This window comes from Bison bison, unplaced genomic scaffold (genome assembly GCF_000754665.1).
Source record: "Bison bison bison isolate TAMUID 2011002044 unplaced genomic scaffold, Bison_UMD1.0 scf7180017864525, whole genome shotgun sequence".
Classification (NCBI taxonomy): domain Eukaryota; kingdom Metazoa; phylum Chordata; class Mammalia; order Artiodactyla; family Bovidae; genus Bison; species Bison bison.
In genome coordinates, this window is record NW_011495076.1 from 6,370,985 (window position 1) to 6,391,713 (window position 20,729).

The window sequence follows — 20,729 nt, forward strand, 5'->3', positions numbered from 1 at the left end:
TATGCCCCACCCAGTAAAGCTGAAGATGCTGAATTCGAACAGTTCTATGAAGACCTTCTAGAACCAACACCCAAAAAAGATGTCCTTTTCCTTAGAGGGGACTGCAAAAGTAGGAACTCAAGAAACACCTGGAGTAACAGGCAAATTTGGCCTTGGAATATGGAATAAAGCTGGGCAAAGCCTAGTAGAGTTCTGCCAAGTGAATGCACGGGTCATAGCAAACACCCTCTTCCAACAACACAAGAGAAGACTCTACATGGACATCACCAGATGGACAACACCGAAATCAGATTGATTATATTCTTTGCAGCCAAAGATGGAGAAGCTCTATACAGTCAGCAAAAACAAGACCGAGAGCTGACTGTGGCTCAGATCATGAACTCCTTATTGACAAATTCAGACTGAAATTGAAGAAAGTGGAGGAAACCACTAGACCATTCAGGTATGACCTAAATCAAATCCCTTATTACTATACAGTAGAAGTGAGAAATAGATTTAAGGGACTAGATCTGACAGACACAGTGCCTGATGAACTATGGATGGAGGTTCGTGACATTGTACAGGAGACAGGAATCAAGACCATCCCCAAGAAAAAGAAATGCAAAAAAGCAAAATGGCTGTCTGAGGAAGGCTTACAAATAGCTGTGAAAAGAAGGGAAGCCAAAAGCAACAGAGGAAAGGAAAGATACCCATTTGAATGCAGAGTTTCAAAGAATAGCAAGGAGAGATAAGAAAGCCTTCCCCAGTGATCAATGAAAAGAAATAGAGGAAAACAATAGAATGGGAAAGACAAGAGATCTCTTCAAGAATATTAGAGATACCAAGGGAACATTTCATGCAAAGATGGGCTCAATAAAGGACAGAAATGGTATGGACCTAACAGAAGCAGAAGATATTAAGAAAAGGTGGCAAGAATACACAGAAGAACTGTCCAAAAAAGATCTTCACAACCCAGATAATCAACGATGGTGTGATCATTCACCTAGAGCCAGACATCCTGGAATGTGAAGTCAAGTGGGCCTTAGGAAGTAACACTACAAATAAAGTTAGCAGAGGTGGTGAAATTCCAGTTGAGCTATTTGAAATCCTAAAAGATGATGCTGTGAAAGTGCTGCACTCAATATGTTAGCAAATTTGGAAAACTCAGCAGTGGCCACAGGACTGGAAAACGTCAGGTTTCATTCCAATCCCAAAGAAAGGCAATGCCAAAGAATCCTCAGACTACCACACAATTGCACTCATCTCACATGCTAGTAAAGTGAGGCTTAAAATTCTCCAAGCCAGGCTTCAGCAATATGTGAACCATGAACTGCCAGATGTTCAAGCTGGTTTTAGAAAAGGCAGAGGAACCAGAGATCAAATTTTCAACATCTGCTGGATCATTGAAAAAGCAAGAGAGTTCCATAAAAACATCTATTTCTGCTTTATTGACTATGCCAAAACCTTTGATTATGTGGATCACAATAAACTGTGGAAAAGTCTGAAAGACATGGGAATACCAGACCACCTGACGTGCCTCTTGAGAAACCTATATGCAGGTCAGGAAGCAACAGTTAGAACTGGACATGGAACAACAGACTGGTTCCAAATAGGAAAAGGAGGACGTCAAGGCTGTATATTGTCACCCTGCTTATTTAACTTATATGCAGAGTCGATCATGAGAAACACTGGGCTGGAGGAAGCACAACTAGGAATCAAGGTTGCCAGGAGAAATATCGATAACCTCAAATATGCAGATGACACCACCCTTATGGCAGAAAGTGAAGAAGAACTAAAAAGCCTCTTGATGAAAGTGAAAGAAGACAGTGAACAAGTTGGCTTAAAACTCAACATTCAGAAAACGAAGATCATGGCATCTGGTCCCATCACTTCACGGCAAATACATGGGGAAACAGAGGACATAGTGGTTGACTTTATTTTTCTGGGCTCCAAAATCACTTCAGATGGTGATTGCAGCCATGAAATTAAAAGATGCTTCCCCCTTGGAAGGAAAGTAATGACCAACCTAGACAGCATATTAAAAAACAGAGACATTACCTTGTCAACAAAGGTCCGTCTAGTCAAGACTATGGTTTTTCCAGTGGTCATGTATGGATGTGAGAGTTGGACTATAAAGAAAGCTGAGTGCGGAAGAATTGACGCTTTTGAACTGTGGTGTTGGAGAAGACTCTTGAGAGTCCCTTGGACTTTAAGGAGATCCAGCCAGTCCATCCTAAAGGAGATCAGTCCTGGGTGTTCATTTGAAGGACTGATGTTGAAGCTGAAACTCCAATACTTTGGCTACCTGATGTGAAGAGCTGATTCATTTGAAAAGAACCCTGATGCTAAGAAAGATTGAGGGCAGGAGGAGAAGGGGACAACAGAGGATGAGATGGTTGGATGGCATCACTGACTCAATGGACATGGGTTTGGGTGGACTCCGGGAGTTGGTGATGGACAAGGAGGCCTGGTGTGCTGTGGTTCATGGGGTCGCAAAGAGTCAGACACAACTGAGTGACTGAACTGAATTATTATTGTTATCGTGTTGCTATTTAAATTGCTATATCATAGGTAGAATTGAATACTAGGTTAAGAAGGTTAGATATTTCACTAAACAATACAGCTTCAGATATAGAAGTAAAATTTCACCCTAAAAGAAATATCTATATTTTTTTCAAAGAAAAATTAAACATTGACTTAGAAAGTCTGAGAAGCAAAGAAGTTAATAAAACCACTCATTATCATGTGGGAAAAAAGAAATCTCCTAACACTGTTGGTAGGGATGTAAATTGGTGCACCCATTAAGGAGGACAGTATGGAGATTCCTTAAAAGCTAAAAATAGAGTTACCATGTGATCCAGCAAGGCCAGTCCTAGGCATATATCCAGAAAAGATGAAAACTCTAATATGAAAAGATACATGCACCACAATGTAAATAGAAGTGTTATTTACAAGAGCCAACACAGGGAAACATCCTAAATGCCCATCAACAGATGAATGGATAAAGAAGATGCAGTATATGTATACATATATATATTTCATTATATATATATATAATGAAATATTCAGCCATAAGAGAATGAAATAATGTCGTTTGTACCAACATGGATGGATGGAGCAAGAGATCATTAAACTTAGTGAAACAGTCAAATATCGTATGATATCACGTAAATGTGGAATCTTAAAAAGATAATATAAATGAATATATTTACAAAACAGAAATAGACCTACCAACATAGAAAACAAATATATGGTTATTAAACGCAGGGGTGAGGAGGGATAAATTAGGAATTTGGGATTCACAGATATACATTTCTATAAGTAAAATAAACTACAAGGGCCCACTGTATAGCACAGAGAACTACAGTCAATATCTTGTAATAATACATAATGGAAAATAATCTGAAAAAGCATACACACACACGTAACTGAACCACTTCACTTTGCTGTACACCTGAAACTAACACAATATTGTAAATCAACTATACTTCAGTTTTTTTATTATTTTGATTATTATTATTATTTTTTTACTTTACAATATTGTATTGGTTTTGCCATACATCAACATGCATTTAAAAATGATGCTATATACAGGTCAGAACTTTATCAAAAACAAAATCCAACCATTATCCCATCAAAGATACCTACTACAAACAGTTTAGAATATTTTCTTTTTTGATAAATTCCTTTTCAGTTATTTCTGTGCAACCTGAAAACCACCTATCAGGCTACTTACCTATTTCCCTGCTATATAGTTTCTAAAAAGTGTATTTTATTCTCTCAATATTTTTCACATGTCTAGAGAAGAAGTTAAAGTCAATCCCCTGAAAGCAAAGAATAAAGGAAGGAGCAAGTTCCTCACGTTTCATCTTATTTCCAACTTAAAAGCAAATTTGCTATAGAATCAGAGGAGGAAGGACAAGCCACTGAAGATCTTCTCTGCTCAGAGTCAGCACCCTTCATCAATGGCCATTCACATGTATTTAACACATCACTTCATCTTTCCAACCAGGCACTTCATCTCTTCAGTGCTCTAATTCTCAAATTGTGCCAGCAATACAGAATTCTGTCATTAACACTCAACAACAGTAACTATATAAAAACATCCTCTGTCTAGTGCATAAAATGTATTCCCTTTTAAAAATAGTATTTCTATTTTTAGCATCCCTTGTTGCTAACTACATTTAATTGGTTGACTCAGTCATCAATCAAGCATTCATTTATTTTGCAAATGAATACTGAGTGCCCTGTGCAGTAAAAAGAGCTCTGACTCTTAAGGCAGACCAAACCGAGTTCAAATTTTAGCTCTATTATTTAATAGTTTTGGGACACTAGAGCAAGTAACCTAACTTCTTTGAGCCAATGTTTCTACACTGTCAAATGAGGATAAAAATATCTTGAGATGTTGTGAAGATTAAGTAACTCTTAAAATTTAAATACTATGAAAGAACAATTTTTACATGTTATGGATACTAAAGTTGAATAAGATATAGACCGTCCCTCCTGGAGAATCTTATAAACTATAACGCAAAATTACAGAAACAATTATAATGTATTTTTTTAAAGTGATGTCATAGGAGGGATAATGAATGCTAGTATGGGTCAAATGAGAGATCATATCTTGTTAGAGGGTCAGAGAAGATTCCATGGGGGAAGCAGCATTTGAACTGAACTAACTAACTTACTTCTGATAAATGAAAGGCAGGGACTTAGAATAGAAGGTAGAAAGGGCACCCCAAAGGACACAGTGGAACAAATAATGATGACTATGACAATGATAATAATGACAAGTAATGGTGATTTCAAACATCCACTTAGACTTACTATGTTTCAGATACTTTTCTAAGCTTTTATATATATGAACTACTTTAATTCTCAAAACAATCCTAGGAGGAAACCGAGACACAGAGATGCTACATTTGTACTCAAGGTCACAAAACTAGAAAGTGACAAAGTCAGCATTCCAACCCAGGTTGTCTGTCTCCAGAAGCTGTGCTGATTCACTACATAAATTACTTCTCTAACGAAAGCTCACAGGCAAACCCTGTCTAGGAGTCCATGAAATAGCAATAAACCTTGACAAACGAGTAACTTAAATTCAACCATTAAATCAACAAATAAATATTTATTGTACCCATATATTCTCTTATTTGATGATATAGGCAGAACTCTGTCAACATAATTTAAGGGCTACAATTACTCATTTATGTTTAAAATTATTTCAGTACATGTTCATTAGAACTAAGTACTCATTCAGGAAACCCTGTATACATTTATTCTGAGGTAGCTGACATGCATATGCAAGTAATACAGTGTATTTGCAGTGGATTCTAAAGGGGGAAAAAAACAAAATAAGGGGGAAAAAAAGAATAAGGAAAAGAAGAAAAAGCAGAAAATCTATCAATCATTCAGTAGATGAGAGGGTCTGGAATCAAGATTGCCAGGAGAAATATCAATAACCTCAGATATGCAGATGACACCACTCTTATGGCAGAAAGCAAAGAAGAACAAAATAGCCTCTTGATGAAAGTGAAAGAGGAGAGTAAAAAAGTTGGCTTAAAGTTCAACATTCAGAAAACGAAGATCATGGCATCCGGTCCCATCACCTCATGGCAAATAGATGGGGAAACAGTGATAGACTTTATTTTCTTGGGCTCCAAATTCACTGCAGATGGTGACTGCAGCCATGAAATTGAAAGACTCTTACTCCTTGGAAGAAAAGTTATGACCAACCTAGACAGCATATTAAAAAGCAGAGACATTACTTTGTCAACAAAGTTCCATCTAGTCAAGGCTATGGTTTTTCCAGTAGTCATGTATGGATGTGAGAGTTGGACTATAAAGAAAGCTGAGCGTGGAAGAATTGATGCTTTTGAACTGTGGTGTTGGACAAGACTCTTGAGAGTCCCTTGGACTGCAAGGAGATCCAACCAGTCCATCCTAAAGGAGATCAGTCCTGAGTGTTCATTGGAAGAACTGATGCTAAAGCTGAAACTCCAATACTTTGGCCACCTGATGCGAAGAACTGACTCATTTGAAAAGACTCTGATGCTGGGAAAGATTGAAGGCAGGAGGAGAAAGGGAGGACAGAGGATGAGATGGCTGGATGGCATCACTGACTCAATGGACATGAGTTTGAGTGAACTCCAGGAGTTGGTGATGGAGCAACTGGCGTGCTGCAGTCCATGGGGTGGCAAAGAGTCGGACATGACTGAGCAACTGAACTGAACTGAACTGACAGGGTGATGTAACAGAAAAATCCTGAAAGACCTCGCGAGTTCTAGTCTTGCTCTCTCTAACCAGATGTGTATACATATTAAGTCTCTTAAACTTTAGGACTCAAGGCATTTGAGCTTAAAAGTTTTATGTTTCTCATTTGATGACCATTCACAATCATGCTAAAAGCCCTAAAATCTTCATCCTGTCACAATTTAAAGTCTTCACATGGTACTGTATTACGTAGACATGATAATTAAATAATTTAATGTGTCTTTCTGGAGACCTCTCATTACTAATAAATGATTGATGCAATGGAAAAGTAAATCTAAAACATACAGTGCTTCTACTCAGCAGCTGTTGTTCTTGTAGCAAAAAGGAAACTACAGCCAAGAAACAAAATCCTCATCTTTTCATCCAAAGTCAGTTACTTTCTCTCACACTGAAATCTCATTTCTAATGTCCCATGAAATCTTTTGAACTTATCATGTACCTACACAAAAAGGGCAACTGCAAGAAAAGCCATCTCATCTCCCACATGTCAAAAAAGGTAATCAAAGGAAGTTAAAACAACTTCCTATGATAGAGCATAAGGTAGCATTTAAAATATTCCACTCTTGCTAAATTAAAACTTAGATTTTTTTGATATCTGAAAGAGACTAAAATTTATAATAGTTACAATTGTTGGTTTTATTTTTAAACCATGAATGTAGTTTAATCATCTATCTGCTTGATTATCACTACTCACTCTCATTATGGGAGGCCATTATACTTGGTTTGATTATTGGATTTGTCGATTGTATGGTCAACACCAATCAACCAAAATGAAATGCTTAAGGAACCAATGGTATAAAACTCAAATTCCTTTTTCAAGTATTTAACACAGTTTTAATATAAGTTTTCCATAGGTAAAAATAAAAATCTGCCAGTGGTGAAATTATTTTGAATAGGCAAGAAACTGGAGCTGGAGAGAATAAAACTGGGGGGAGTTACTATTATCACAAGTACATTAAATTAAGTATAGACACAGTGTATCACAACATCCCCAACACTGGACTACAAATTCCTAACATTTACAGAGAAAGTGCTAGAGTGCCTACTGTAAAGAATAAAATCTTGCAGTAAAATTCTGAAATAAGTGCTATTAGGTTAATGGAGAAGCTACTTTTTTCTTGAACTTAGTTTTATTCAAAAGGTTAAGAATTATTTGAATACAGTTTCTTAAAAGGAAAAAAAAAATAATAAAACATTTGGGAACATTTTAAAGAACACCACAGAGCGAAAATATTTAGTAGTTAGAAACAAAGTTGGTATTACAATTATAATAAATGTAAACTGTTGGTCTATGTCATTTCAATAAACACTTAAGGAGTAATTAGATGTGAAGCTTGCCCCCATCCCCACCCCCAGTAAATCCAGTAACATGTAAATGCCATTTCTTTGTGTTCCACTAGAGGGTAGTCTCTCAAAACTAGGGCTGGAGTCATGAATCTATGCTGTTTTTGACCTGTTGCTAAATTAATCCTCATGTATCATTGTTTTCAACAAAATGTTTCTCTAGTATGCTAATTAAGGTTTTAACACATGCATTTTGAAAAACTGTCTATTTGCTCATAGATGTCCTTGTAGAAATAAACACCGTTATGCTTTCACTTTTCACTTTCGTGCATTGGAGAAGGAAATGGCAACCCACTCTAGTGTTCTTGCCTGGAGAATCCCAGGGACGGGGGAGCCTGGTGGGCTGCCGTCTCTGGGGTCTCACAGAGTCGGACACGACTGGAGCAACTTAGTAGTAGTAGTAGTATGCTTTGCTGTGTTTCTTTTCTAAATTTCAGATAATTTAGTGTTTTACATATGTGTACAGAGTATATTTTTCTGGTAAATATAAGTTCAGAGTTAGCAAGTCTAAGAACAAACAGAAATCATTTTCTCGAGGATTTAATTTTATTTCAGGAGAAATGCTTTCCCAGAGTAGTAAAACATACACTCTAAACACACATACACACAAACACCATGGCACATGTACTCATTCATATGTGGCTGGCAAATTAACTTCATCACATAAGGAGAAGTGGCTGAATGTTAACTGGAAGAATATATACCCCCTTAATACGCCAATGTACTGAAAGGTAGTGAAGCAAATATATGTGTTACTTAAAAAAACAAAAACAAAAACAAAAAACTGGTCATTCCAGGTAAGAAAAGCCATTGCTTAAAAAAAATAAAGATTATTGAACAGCAAACGCATATCCTAAATTAAGTAGGACTTACAGAAAACCAAATGCCACTCAAAACAATTTCAAGCTGTTCTTAAATTATACTGCCTTTGGTGAACTTCTCAGAGGAGTCATTGGAGGCTCTGCATCTCTCCCAGGTGCTTTTAATATTTGGGAAATCCTTGTTAGTAATGTGCCCTGCTGTTTTCAGAGAGAAAACACAGTGTCTGAGCGACTGAGAACCCCAAAATGAGAAAACTTGTCAAAAATCCCTCTCTCTGAAAAAAAAAAAGGAAGGAAAGAAGGAAGAAAGGAAGGAAGGAAAGGAGGGAGGGAGGGAATGATACCTAAGAAAACAAGCAAGTCTGTTTCATTTATTTGTATCCTAAGCAGCAGTGTCATAGAACAGACAGGTTGTTTCAGCCAACCAGACGCGAGCAGCTGCGAGTGCTACATCTTGGCAGTCCGAAGCGATTGGCTCCTCTCTGGGGAGTGGAGGGTGTTCAGTTATTAATGACCGCTGAGCAGGCAGCACCATGTCAGTGTGACAACTGATCGGGTGAACGACGCACCACTAACCACCATGGAAACCAGGAGAAATAAAGCCAGCTCCTAGGATCTCTCTTCACTGGATTGAAAGGCTCAGCCTGCCGCTGACTGAGAGAAAGAGTTCGGGGGAAAAAGAAGGAATCCTCGCTGTAACCTCTCGCCTTCGTTTATATTTTAGAATACAGAGATAAGCTCGCTTGGTCGTGTGAATACCTATAGTACACGTTTGTGTATACTTTGGTACACACACATATGCACCAATTTCCACCCGGGCAAGAACACAACCATGTGATTATTGCAACTAAGGAATTGAGGAATCCAGCACGCAGGGACACGGAAGGGGGTGTAGCACTGAGACGCTTTTGCAGGGTAAGTTTGAAATATACATTTCTATTTAAATATGCTCTCTTTCCTGTTCAGTTGATGCTCTTTTTTTTTTTTTTTTTTTTAAACACTTAAATTCTCTTTTGATGTTGTCTTCTTGTGTGAATTCTGAGAGCAGTTTTCTTTCCATTTCACTTTTGAGACGAAATTCAAATGCAAAAGCCCTCCGGCTCTGTGTATGCTTTGCTGTGTTTGTGGGATTCTCCAGCATGAATTTTACTAGCTTGAACGCCCATCAGAGGATGTGAGTGGGAGAGAAAAAGCAGTGCTGGGGGTTGGGGGGAGTAGAGAAGGGGAGTAGAGAAGGGGAGAGAGAGAGAGAGAGAGAGAGAGAAAGGGGACAGCAAGAGAGAAGACCAGAGGAGAAAAGGAGATGAAGAGAGGGGCTAGGGGATTTTTGCTTTTTCTTCACATTATTTGCAATGAAAAGCAGATCACAAATCATTCTGCGCTGTGAAACCAGCCTCAGAGATGGGGCATTTTTCTCCCTTTTCACCTAGTGGTTGGAGATAAAGGCAAATGCTGCTGTTAAGTCAAGAGTAAAACCACTAAGCAGAGTGGCGAAAAGAGCATATCACAAACAGTTATTGAATTTCTGCCAGGCTACATCTTACAGATTGGGGTAAATGACTTCCCTTTAATAACATCCCCTCACTGGTCTGAAGGGACAGTGCAAATGTCTGATTGCTAATGCAGCTGCAACTGACACACTCTAGGTAAAAGGATCCCATGAACCAGAAGAGTTCTAATCTTCTTTGGTAATTAACAGGATCGCAGCAGGATGGCTTTAAAGTACATCTCCTATTTAAGAAGATTGTTTGTTCAAACAAACTGCTATATTCCCTTTGCTCTTACTCAGCTAGCAGGCTTAATTCACCTCTAATTTATTCATTTTTAACAATATGTCCTTGTTTCCGTGCCTCTAATTTTCGTGAAAGCAAGCTATGAGAATGAGTCGAACCTTCTTCATTTAGTGAAATGGGGACAATGTGAAAACAAAACAAAAAAAAAGGAAGAAATAAGGATTCACAAAACCTACCTAGAACATACTGTGCCCTCTCACAATAAATACTGCTTACACCCTGTATTTCTCTTTAGTTTCAGAAGCAATGCCTTTGAGACAGAATTACTCTCAGTAAACTATGAGCGTCCATGCGGTGATGATTCACGGAATACAGTGTGGGTTACTTTATACTTCCAGGCATGTAAAAGGAAGCCAGCTACTTAGAACATAAGTATGTTCATGGAAACATTCACTGCCCCCCTTAAAGGATCCTGTAAAGATAGTAAAAGAAACCAAGTATTTTTGTCTCTAGGAGCTCGCTCTCCTTCCTTCTTCTAGTTCAGCTAACCAAATAGTTAATGGAGACTGCTTCTTTTGAACTGCAGGTTATTTTTTTCTACCACTGTGATTTCAGAGTTATTATTGGTTTTCTAGTTTATAATATGAGCCAAAAGCAAAAGACAATAACCAGCCACTTAGATCCTGCCGCTTTCCCATTAATGTGTCAAAAATGAGTCACTTTACACTTACAATGTGTAATGTAAGAAGTCAATTAATTCCAGTGACCTTTGTAAATGATGACAGTAAAGCAGCTCTGACAACATGCCATAGGCTTCGATTTTCCCTCTGTAAAATGAACAAGTTTAAGAAGAGGTTTCCTGCCTAGAGTGAAAAATGAAAGATGCTGAAGGATTAGCTTGAAATATCGGCAGGCTTGCTTGCTCTGCCTCAAATGCCACACGCAATCTATAGAAAAACAAAATGATTTATTACAAAGAGGAAAAGGTGTAGCATTTGCTTTTCTGCTATTTACTAGGAGTGTACCTTCTGCCACAGAACAGATCTGATATTTTGGAGGGACCTCCTAAGTTCCTAGCCAAGAGAAAAGCCTGAAGCTGATATTCAACCTCCAGATTTCAAACTCCTGTATAGTGTAGCATTGCAGTATTGATTTCAGTTTTTCTCAGACCTTTTCTGGGGAAACTTTCCATACCAAACACATACATTCTTAAATCCTACCCAACCTCTTTTAAAATTACAATCAATGACACCTAAGAACAGTGGATTCACTCTTTAACCTTGGTAAAGCTCACATACATATCTTGTGGATTACGGAGATCAATAATGTGCCCACTTGAGTCTGAGAGATACCATCACTCCAGGCCCCCAGGGTTGTCACTCAGTGTGTGCCAGGGAGTTTAGTGATCTGATTGGCATCTACCAATGCCAATTGATGGACATATCAGCATGCCTGGAAGACTAAGCCACAGTCTCCCCACATCATGTAGCTATACCAAAAATAATAGCTTTCTGGCAAGACAAGCATCAAAGGACCATCTTTTCAGAGTGTTGCTTGTCACAGGCAACACGCTGATGAGTAGGTGGGATTTTTACCTTTGGTTGTTGTTACAGCTGTTAATGACTTAAAACACCATGTTATCAGTTTTTTAAGCCAGCAATTTATGGACCTATGAAAACCATAATCAACTTATAATTCACTAATTATACTTTATTATTTTTGTTCTTTTTTACACCAACTCTATTTTTTTTTTGGTCATAAAATGGTTTAATATTTTACTTTCTTCTCCTCCACTCTGAATTTTTCCTGGTGCAAAATGCCTTTGTAAAGTGACAGTGTGATGTTTACTACAAAATAATTATGTTGAAGAGAAAGGTTTGTAATCTGAGTTACAAACTAACACTTATGTAAATGAAATAGTATTACTTAATTAGCAGCCCTTGAAGATGGTCATAGATGAGATATTTGTTGGGGAATCTGAAGGAGATCATTTAAAAGGAAGCTAGTTGCATGCTAAAAAATGAGTCCCCATTTCTAGCTTCAGTGAAGATGCCCCCAAAGAATAATTTAAAATATTGTTGCCCCGACCTGTCTGGATAAACACTGGACACATCTGCAGCCACCTAAATGGACCATGGAGACCTGGATGTGAAGGTTTACCCACTCAGGTGTCACTCCTTGGTCCCATGCAACTGAATAAAGCAGGCACACATGAGGCAACAGATCAGCATCTTATCCACACTGCCAAAGATAAAACTCTCTGAGGCTGGCTACGCGACCAGCACGTAGGCATGCTTCTCACTGTAGCAACTGAACACAGGTCCCGCGCAGAGCGCAGTGAACATCTTCCTGCCTCTCTCCTGATGAAGTGATGTCTGGTTGGACACCTAGCAAGGAGATTGTGACAGCAATTGTTCCCTCAGCCACAAACTAAAAGGCAATCAAACTTCACATAAAGAAAGTAGGTGGTGCCAGAGGATAAAGAAGTAACAGGGAGAAATACAAATGTTTTATGTTGATGAGAGGAGTAGAACTAAATCTCAGCAGACGCTGTTTAGAAATTGTTAAGACTGGGGAGCAGAGATTCCAAATGCTCATCTCAAACTTTGTGAAGAAATGCAGTGCCCACTGGGCTATCTATTATTATATATTTGCATAATTGTCATATTTGTATTTAACTGAGGGCTATTTTTTAAGGTGTCATTCATAAAAGTACATTACACAACCTCGGTGTGGGGAAATGAAGACGGGGAAGAGGTTTTCATGTAATACTAGTACAACCTTCGGAAAAGGCTCTAATATGCTCATTTCACTGGTGAAGAAACTGGGGCCCAAAGGGTTTAATATTTTTACCCCAAGACACTCAGCTCTTTATGGAGGTCTAGGGCAGAAGCCCTACAGTGATCCCTCCAACAGTCTGCTAAAGATCTGCCTACACCCTCTTCCAAAGATAATATTCTTTAAAAAGTATAAGTAAAGGCTGATAGATATGAGCACCCACCCACCCCCAAAAAAAATCCTTAAGTAGATTTTTCTCCAGATAATCAAGTACTCTTAAAGTTAGAGCAGATAGTCAACAATAGAAGCAATAACTATTTATCTCGGGCTTCCCTGGTGGCTCAGATGGTAAAGAATCTGCCTGCAATGCAGGAGACCTGGCTTTGATCCCTGGATCGGGAAGACCCCCTGGAGAAGGGAATGGCTTCCAGTATTCTTGCCTAGAGAATTCCATGGACAGAGGAGCCTGGCAGGCTAAGCGCATGGGGTCGCAGTCAGACATGACTGAGCAACTTCACTTGATTGAAGTATCTCACAACCAATATTTCAAATTCATAATCTGCCTTTGGGATATAGTCTACTGTATTCTGTAATGAGTCATAAAAATTAGACCCTTGCCCTGGTTTTAAAACATCTTAATAATAATGCTGCTATCCTTCACCTATTCAGCTATTGGTCTTCTACTATAATTCAGAGTTCCCAGGAATTCTGAAGAGACTCTCCAATCCTCTTTTACTGGGTTAACTGTAATATTTTAAGGCACTTACAGGTGTCCTCTTTATATGCAGTGTCCATTCTCATGTTTTGCTTCTGCACCTCACAGAGGAGATGCTCAGAATAGTTATACCTACCTTCATCTCGCCATCTCCCCCATTCTGCGTTACTTTTCCATTTCCATCGTTAGGGTGAGAAGCACTGTAGACAATAAGCTAATGCCTTAATTTCACAGCCCTATTTTTTTTCTTCTTAGCAAATTTCTTTCTCGGTGTGCTCTCCAAATTTTGCTAAGATAATAGTAATGAACTGACTTTAAAACTTTGGGGAAATAAAGGAGAATAAATTAAAAAAAAAAAAAAAACAGTAATCGTGACTCCTCTAGAACTATCCTGTATGCAGAGTAAGTGACGTTTCTTCCTCCCAACAACCTGCTGGGGGAGTAATGATGATGATCATTTTTCTTGTAGGACTGAAGAATGAAGCTCTGTGAGGTTAAAGACCTCACACAGTAAGGGAACTAACACATGGAGGGTGTGGGTATCCTGACTCCAAAGATGGCACAGCACCAATCACAGTACCTGGCTCTTTGTGAGCTGATCAGTAAATGTCCATTCTCTTTTTTCTGAAATCACACTCTAGCCTAATCCTTTCAAGATTTGTGCCCTTTGCACCATACCACAGTATGGGTGGATAGATCATTCCAATTAAAAATCTGCACTTCTTAATTTAAATCATAGCTAATAAAATGCCCAAGATAAATTAAAGAAACACACACACACAACCAACCTCTATTCTTGGAGGAAAAGACTGCATGTCTTCAACCTACTCACCCATATGTTTGTCTGACAGCATTAGCGCTCTGATAAACAGATAGTTGGCAAAGGTATCAAAAATTGGATAAAATGTGATGAGTAAGTTTTTCAGGCGTGTTCAAGATTGTTGGAAAATTATGAGCAAAGTCTTCAAAGTCATTTGAAGCACCGCCAATGGATAACGTCTATTAGAAAGGCAGCCTGTTTGACATCTCTTTTCTAGTTAGTCTTGGAGAGAAAATGGCACACTAAGAATTCAAAATGCCAGTAAATTTATTCAGATTATTCTGAGGGCCCTGAGGGAGATTTTTATCTTTCATAAGTAATGTCATCCTTGGAATAAATGAAAATTCCTAAAACACATGTTCCAAAGGTTATCTTGCCAAGCTTTACTTTCAGAAAGTAAAGCATTCCACACATAATAGCTACTCTGTTTAGGAAGGAGTGTAAACATCACCACTTTTTTCCAAGTCTGCACTGAAAAGGCCCATGGACTCCCCAATGACCCACTGAATCAATTAAAGGCTTAGCATCAACAAGAAATATTTTCTCTTCCCAGAGGCCTAAAACCTCTGGGATTTAATTCCTTGAGGAGTGAGAGAGGAGGCAGTTTCCTGACTTGTACAAAGCCATGACTCCAGGAATGGGAGAATGTATTCCCCTGGGATTGAGCCTGCTAATGTGCCATGGCTAAGCAATGGCCTTCAGGAAGTCTCTGGACTCACAACACTTACCAGTGGCAAAAGTAATATTGAGTACTTTGATTCCAGGAAATACTTAAAGAGGCATTGTGGTAGAGAGGACTGGAATGAGCTTTATTACAATGCTCTCTAAAGTTAGGAAATTATATTAATAAAATTACTATAAAGAAACAAGGGCAAATGTTCCAGCAAATTTATTCCACTGATAAAATTTGGTCCATGATATGTTACAGTCTCATCACATTGAAAGGTCAAGGCATTTAAATTACATTGTCAGAAATTTACTTTTGTTTCAAAACAAAATAAAAACTCAAAAAATGTTAACAGACATGTATTTTCTGAGATACAATTCATATTGGCCTTTATGTCATTAGACTGTTTTTCTCACCACTTTATTCATATGCCTGAGACATACCAGTCTTATTGCTATTTGCTAACAATGTCTCTGGGCTCCGTATTTAATTTTGTTGAAAAATCAGTCAGAAAAATAAAAAAATCAGAAACACCAAATAGACAGAATATGGGATCATAATGGACTTTTCTGAAATTTCAGTAGTGGTAGGAGGTAATTTACATCTAAACAAACGGTATTTTGATTTCCAAGACCAAGGGGTTAATGGCCTTATACTACGCATGCCTAAGGCATTGAGAGTAAAACAAAAGAGCAGGTGAAAATGAACCTGAAAGTAGGTGGCAATGCTGTTATCACTGAAGAGAAAATGCAAGAGCATGGAATGAAAAGAACAATGCAACTGCTATATCTGAAAAAGAAATATATTCTAAGCACTTATAAAACTTGGACACTATTTTCCTAATAATTATTTGAATGAAAAGTATATAAAATGCCATTATAAGATAGAGCTTAGACTATTCATCCAAGTCAATTCTTTGTGTGAATAGATGAGCTGATTCACTTACCAAACATATAAGTTATATCTGTTCCACTTATTGTAGTCGATCATCCACACATTTTTTTACACAGACACTACAGCTGCTCAAAGAGTGTCATAAAGTGAGTTTCAGCAAACTTTTGAAAATCAATGAGACATTTGCCAAAGTGCCATCTCCTTAATCAGTTACTTTACTTTTAATGAGCAAGCAAATTCCATGTAAATACCGAAGTCTCATTTTTCATTTATACTACAAACTGTGTCTGTCACAGTCTTCTGCTATAGGACAAAATGGCCAAAGGAATGAAGAATTACATGTTTTATGACCTAAAATACTGTTAGCAGAGACCTTATGAGTTAAAATTGCATTATGTCTCTTTGATAATCGTTACTGGCTAAGGAAATGATCATGATATTAGCAGAACTCATTTATTATGCTGCACACAGGCATTTTCTGTGCCCAGCAATGCTAAACACTTCATGGGCATGTTATCATTTACCCCTCACAATAATCATATCAAACTATTATTAGTAATTATTCTAATAGTAATTAGTATCAATCCCACTTTACAACTGAGAGAATAAGATTTAGTGAAGAAAAAGCAACTTGCCTCACTTAATTAAAGACAGACAGCTTGGCTGTAAAGATCATGCCTTTGTACACCAGGCAACACTGCTTCCTTGTTGGTATTACCTAAATATAACTGGTCTACACTGCCTTCCAGATCTCAGATTCTCTATCCAAATACAATCTCCCAATTTAGCATTTCACAGAATGCATTCTTCTTATACTAGGGTATCATCTATTGGCAGCATTCACTCACATTTTCTTCTTTTATTTGTTTCTGAAGAAAAAGTGATGATTTACTTAGTTGTATTTGAGTATCATCCACTTGCTCAACTAAAATGATTGCTGCAGTGCACAGCCAGATTATTTAACTGGCACCTTATGGGCTTACAGTCTTCTTCCTTCACCATTTTTCCATCAAGTAGAACTCAACATGCTTCTTTAACTGAGGTCACCCAGCACAATAACTAACACAAAGAAGAAATACAAAGCTTAGTCGGTAAGTCTCAATTTTCATTATTTATAACAAGCCTTCTGGGGTCCAGTTCCAGTCTGTGGATCCTTCCTTTCTTCACGCATTCTCCTTTAAACAAAGAAGGTCAAAACAGTCTGAACTCTATTTCACTGCTAGTATGACCATCAGTTGTCAATGAAATTAATCAGTCCTCCTCATCATCAGTAAGCTTCTAGCTCTGTAAAGATAGTTGATGCAAGCTGTAATCCATTTTCCAAACAGAGCATGCTGAGCCAAACCTAAAACTTCAGCAAAACTCTTCTATCCCAGCTCTTTGCAAAACTTCAGAGTTTCTCGCTGAGTGACCTCCTCAAAGAACTATCAGGGGAGTCCTTCAATCTGGCTGTCCTACACAGAAAAAGCTGAATGTGAAATTAGGGCCAAATGTTACTGAGGATTCTCCCAATGATAAAGAATAATGTTGAAAGAGCTCACATTCAGCTGTCTGTTCTTGTCAGAGTCAACTATTTTTAAAAAATTATCATTAGGCAACTGAAAAATGAATTTAAGCTGGAGGTGATAAAAGGTAAAATATCTGTGCATCATGAATAACCTAACGGGTATGAAATAAAATATTTTTAGAATTTTAAATTAAATTAAAAAAATTTTTTTCCTGCTATTTCTTACATTCATACGTAATGAGGAGGAGGAAGAGGAGAAAGGGGGGATGCTGGCCAACAGTTATTCAACATTAAGATTTTTACATACCTCATCTCACCTAATATCTCAGCTCCATGAGGGAGCAGAGGCTTAGGAAGGGGAAGCATTTGCCCAATTTTCCATTGTACCAGGGTCCTGATTTGAATCCTGAATGTTTGACTCTTAAAATCATGCTACTTGCCTCCCATAACATATATAAATGAGAATAAGCATAATATATTTCTCCTTTGGGAAGCATTTTACTTTTCATGCAGAAGCATTCAACAACAGTTTCTTTCTATAGTAGTAATTTTCTCAGCAAAGTTCAGAAAACATATAATAATCAGTCAAACTTCAGTTTTAGCACATGTCTGACTCAATTAGTATTTCATGAACAATATAATAGCCCTTATTATAATACAACTAATCTAAAAGAAAATTATTACTTGTAGATTTTCTATTTGATTATTGCCATTAATTTGTGCAATTTCAAAAGTGTAATGAAAAAAAATGATTATAGTTGAATTCCAAAAGGACTTGTGAACATCTAAGATCTTTACCATTTTTTAGGGAATGGATATAAAGAATAGAACAAGGGAAGTTTTCCAGGTCATAAATACCTTGCAAACTGACCATGCAGAAAAATACTTCAACTCTTTCCTTCCTCCTTCAATATAGCTCACCAGATTTGAGAACTATTTGAAACTTATTTATATTTTTATACATTGTGTACATCCAGGAAAAAATGACAAACACTTATAAATTCAAATCTAATCCACAAAACATGTTTTCCTATCTAGAATAGTAACTCCTCCTCAACCACCATATCCTGCCCCCATGAATATAGCTTACCAGATTTGAGAACTATTTGAAACTTCTTTAAATTTTTCTACATTCTGTACACCCAGGAAAAATGACAAACGCTTATAAATTCAAATCTGCCCCACAAAGAATGTTTTCCTATCTAGAATAGTAACTCCTCCTCAACCACCACATCCTGTCCCCACTCTCCTTTCCACCCAACCCTGAAGGTAGTAGTAGTATATTCCCATCTTAACTTCACTTAAGCATGAGGTTTTTCTTTTCAGATAATTATGTTTAATTATAAATCAATGTACCACTCTATCTACTTACTTGATAAAGAGTTCTATGAATCTTTGAAAGGAAAGATATTCTAAAATAATTTATGATTTAGTCATTCACTTAGACATGCCCCATCATGGCTATATAATCAATGACTAAGAATGCATCCAAAGTCAATGAAAAGAACCTTGAGATATGCATAAGAAATTATGTACAGCATTTATTTGCTGGTATATAATACAACAACCAGAACCATATCTATCTAAATGTTCTCATCTTAACAGGTGTCATTCTATTAAGATTTTACAAGGCATATATTCCAAAAGTATTTTGAAGCATAGTGCCTAGATATAACATATACATTTATTTTTATATTTTGATTCACTTTTAACATTAAAGGAAATTTCAGTAAGGTGTAAATGTGATGATTGACATCAAATTCACAGTGTTTATGTTTAACACAGAATCTTAGAATCTCTAGGAGTGACACCTAATGATTTTTCAAAGTTTCAGAACACGTGGTTAAAGATTCAAATCTTTTTTCATTGTTCATTTTCTGCCATTTTTATTTTAGTTTAGAAAAATTGCTTATTATTGATGAACAACTACTTGCTTGAATGTATACAGAATATACATGCAGTAGGTATATTGTGTTGTATTTTTCCCAAGAAAAGACCAAGCATAGGGTAGAGCTAGATGAGACAGGGGTTTGCTTGACAGGGATATGACTGAGATGTTTAAGTAGACATTCTTAGTTAATATGCCTGTGAGACTGTGGTAAGAAGAGTCTCCAGTCTAAAGAGGAGCACTACCTATAGTCATTTCTTGGTACTGAGGGGTACCCAGAAGCCACCGCTGGCATCATTAATGAATCAATTCTACACTCTCTTTGCATTTGCCTTCAAATTCCGTTGAAGAATACAAGGAGTCAGATCTGGTATAACAGAATCATGAAATTGAAAGAGATTTTACAGATATTAAGTCCCTTGCTCAAAGTGACCTCACTGCTTCAAAACATAACTGGAACCAGAAGCCAGGTGATTCAATCCTGCCCAGCAGTTAGTTCACAGCACACTGACTGTGATGGCAGAGCTTCAAAAAGACTGGACCATATGCTCCCATCAAATCACTCCTTTTCTTAAGCACCGTTATGACCGAAAGTTCCCAAACTCAACCTTGTAGAGAAACCCAGCAGTTTCTTCCCTGGGAAGGGCCCGTATTTGTACAACTCTTTGCTGCTGGAGTCTGGCAGAAGCCCAATATGCCATCATACAGTCACTCCTCAAGACGCCTCTTTAGATTGACATTTTACTGACATTAATGTGTTGCTGCTGCTCTGCATCAAGCATGTTAATTACTTGGGACCTGGATTTTGAATTTGTGCTCTAAAGTGGTTTTAGCTGAAGAGTTGTTTGTTTCATTTTTAAATCAAATAAGAGAGAGAGAGAAATTATTAAATGGAAAGTCACAAATTAAAAAAATGGCAACCACATAAAAACCAATTTCATAATTATCCAAAATGGAAATAGAATGATACAGTTCTTTGTGTTATTTTATTGGAAATGTCTACAACTTTTGGATATTCCATCCCAAATTTAAAAGCCTTTAGGTCATTCTGTCCTAATCCTCTTTGCTGGGACCTAAGAAGCTTTGTAACGTACAAAATAATTACAATCTTTGAAATTACAAATCTCATTTTAAACTTATATTTTAACTTTTTCTAAAAATCCTATCATAGATTTTCTTCCAAAAGAATGCATGGTATCGATTAATGAGTACTTAAAGTCCTGAGTTGCTAAATTAAAATGTTTAAATTGCTAATGATAACATGAACTTCTTTTAAAGAACAGTGTCCATTTATCAAAATGACTTCAGATATA

General features: G+C 37.3%; 2 protein-coding genes across 2 annotated transcripts in view; one reads left to right on the forward strand and one right to left on the reverse strand.

The window, feature by feature from the left end:
• The window catches only part of IMMP2L (IMP2 inner mitochondrial membrane peptidase-like (S. cerevisiae)), a 960,253-nt gene that overhangs the window by 447,281 nt on the left and 492,243 nt on the right, over window positions 1-20,729 (reverse strand). The gene's annotated exons all lie outside the window — the stretch shown is intronic.
• LRRN3 (leucine rich repeat neuronal 3) overlaps window positions 7,983-20,729 on the forward strand; it is a 42,498-nt gene continuing 29,751 nt past the window's right edge. Inside the window, exon 1 of the mRNA XM_010831175.1 lies at window positions 7,983-9,329. The gene's annotated coding sequence lies outside the window, so the exon portion shown is untranslated. The remainder of the gene's footprint in view (window positions 9,330-20,729) is intronic.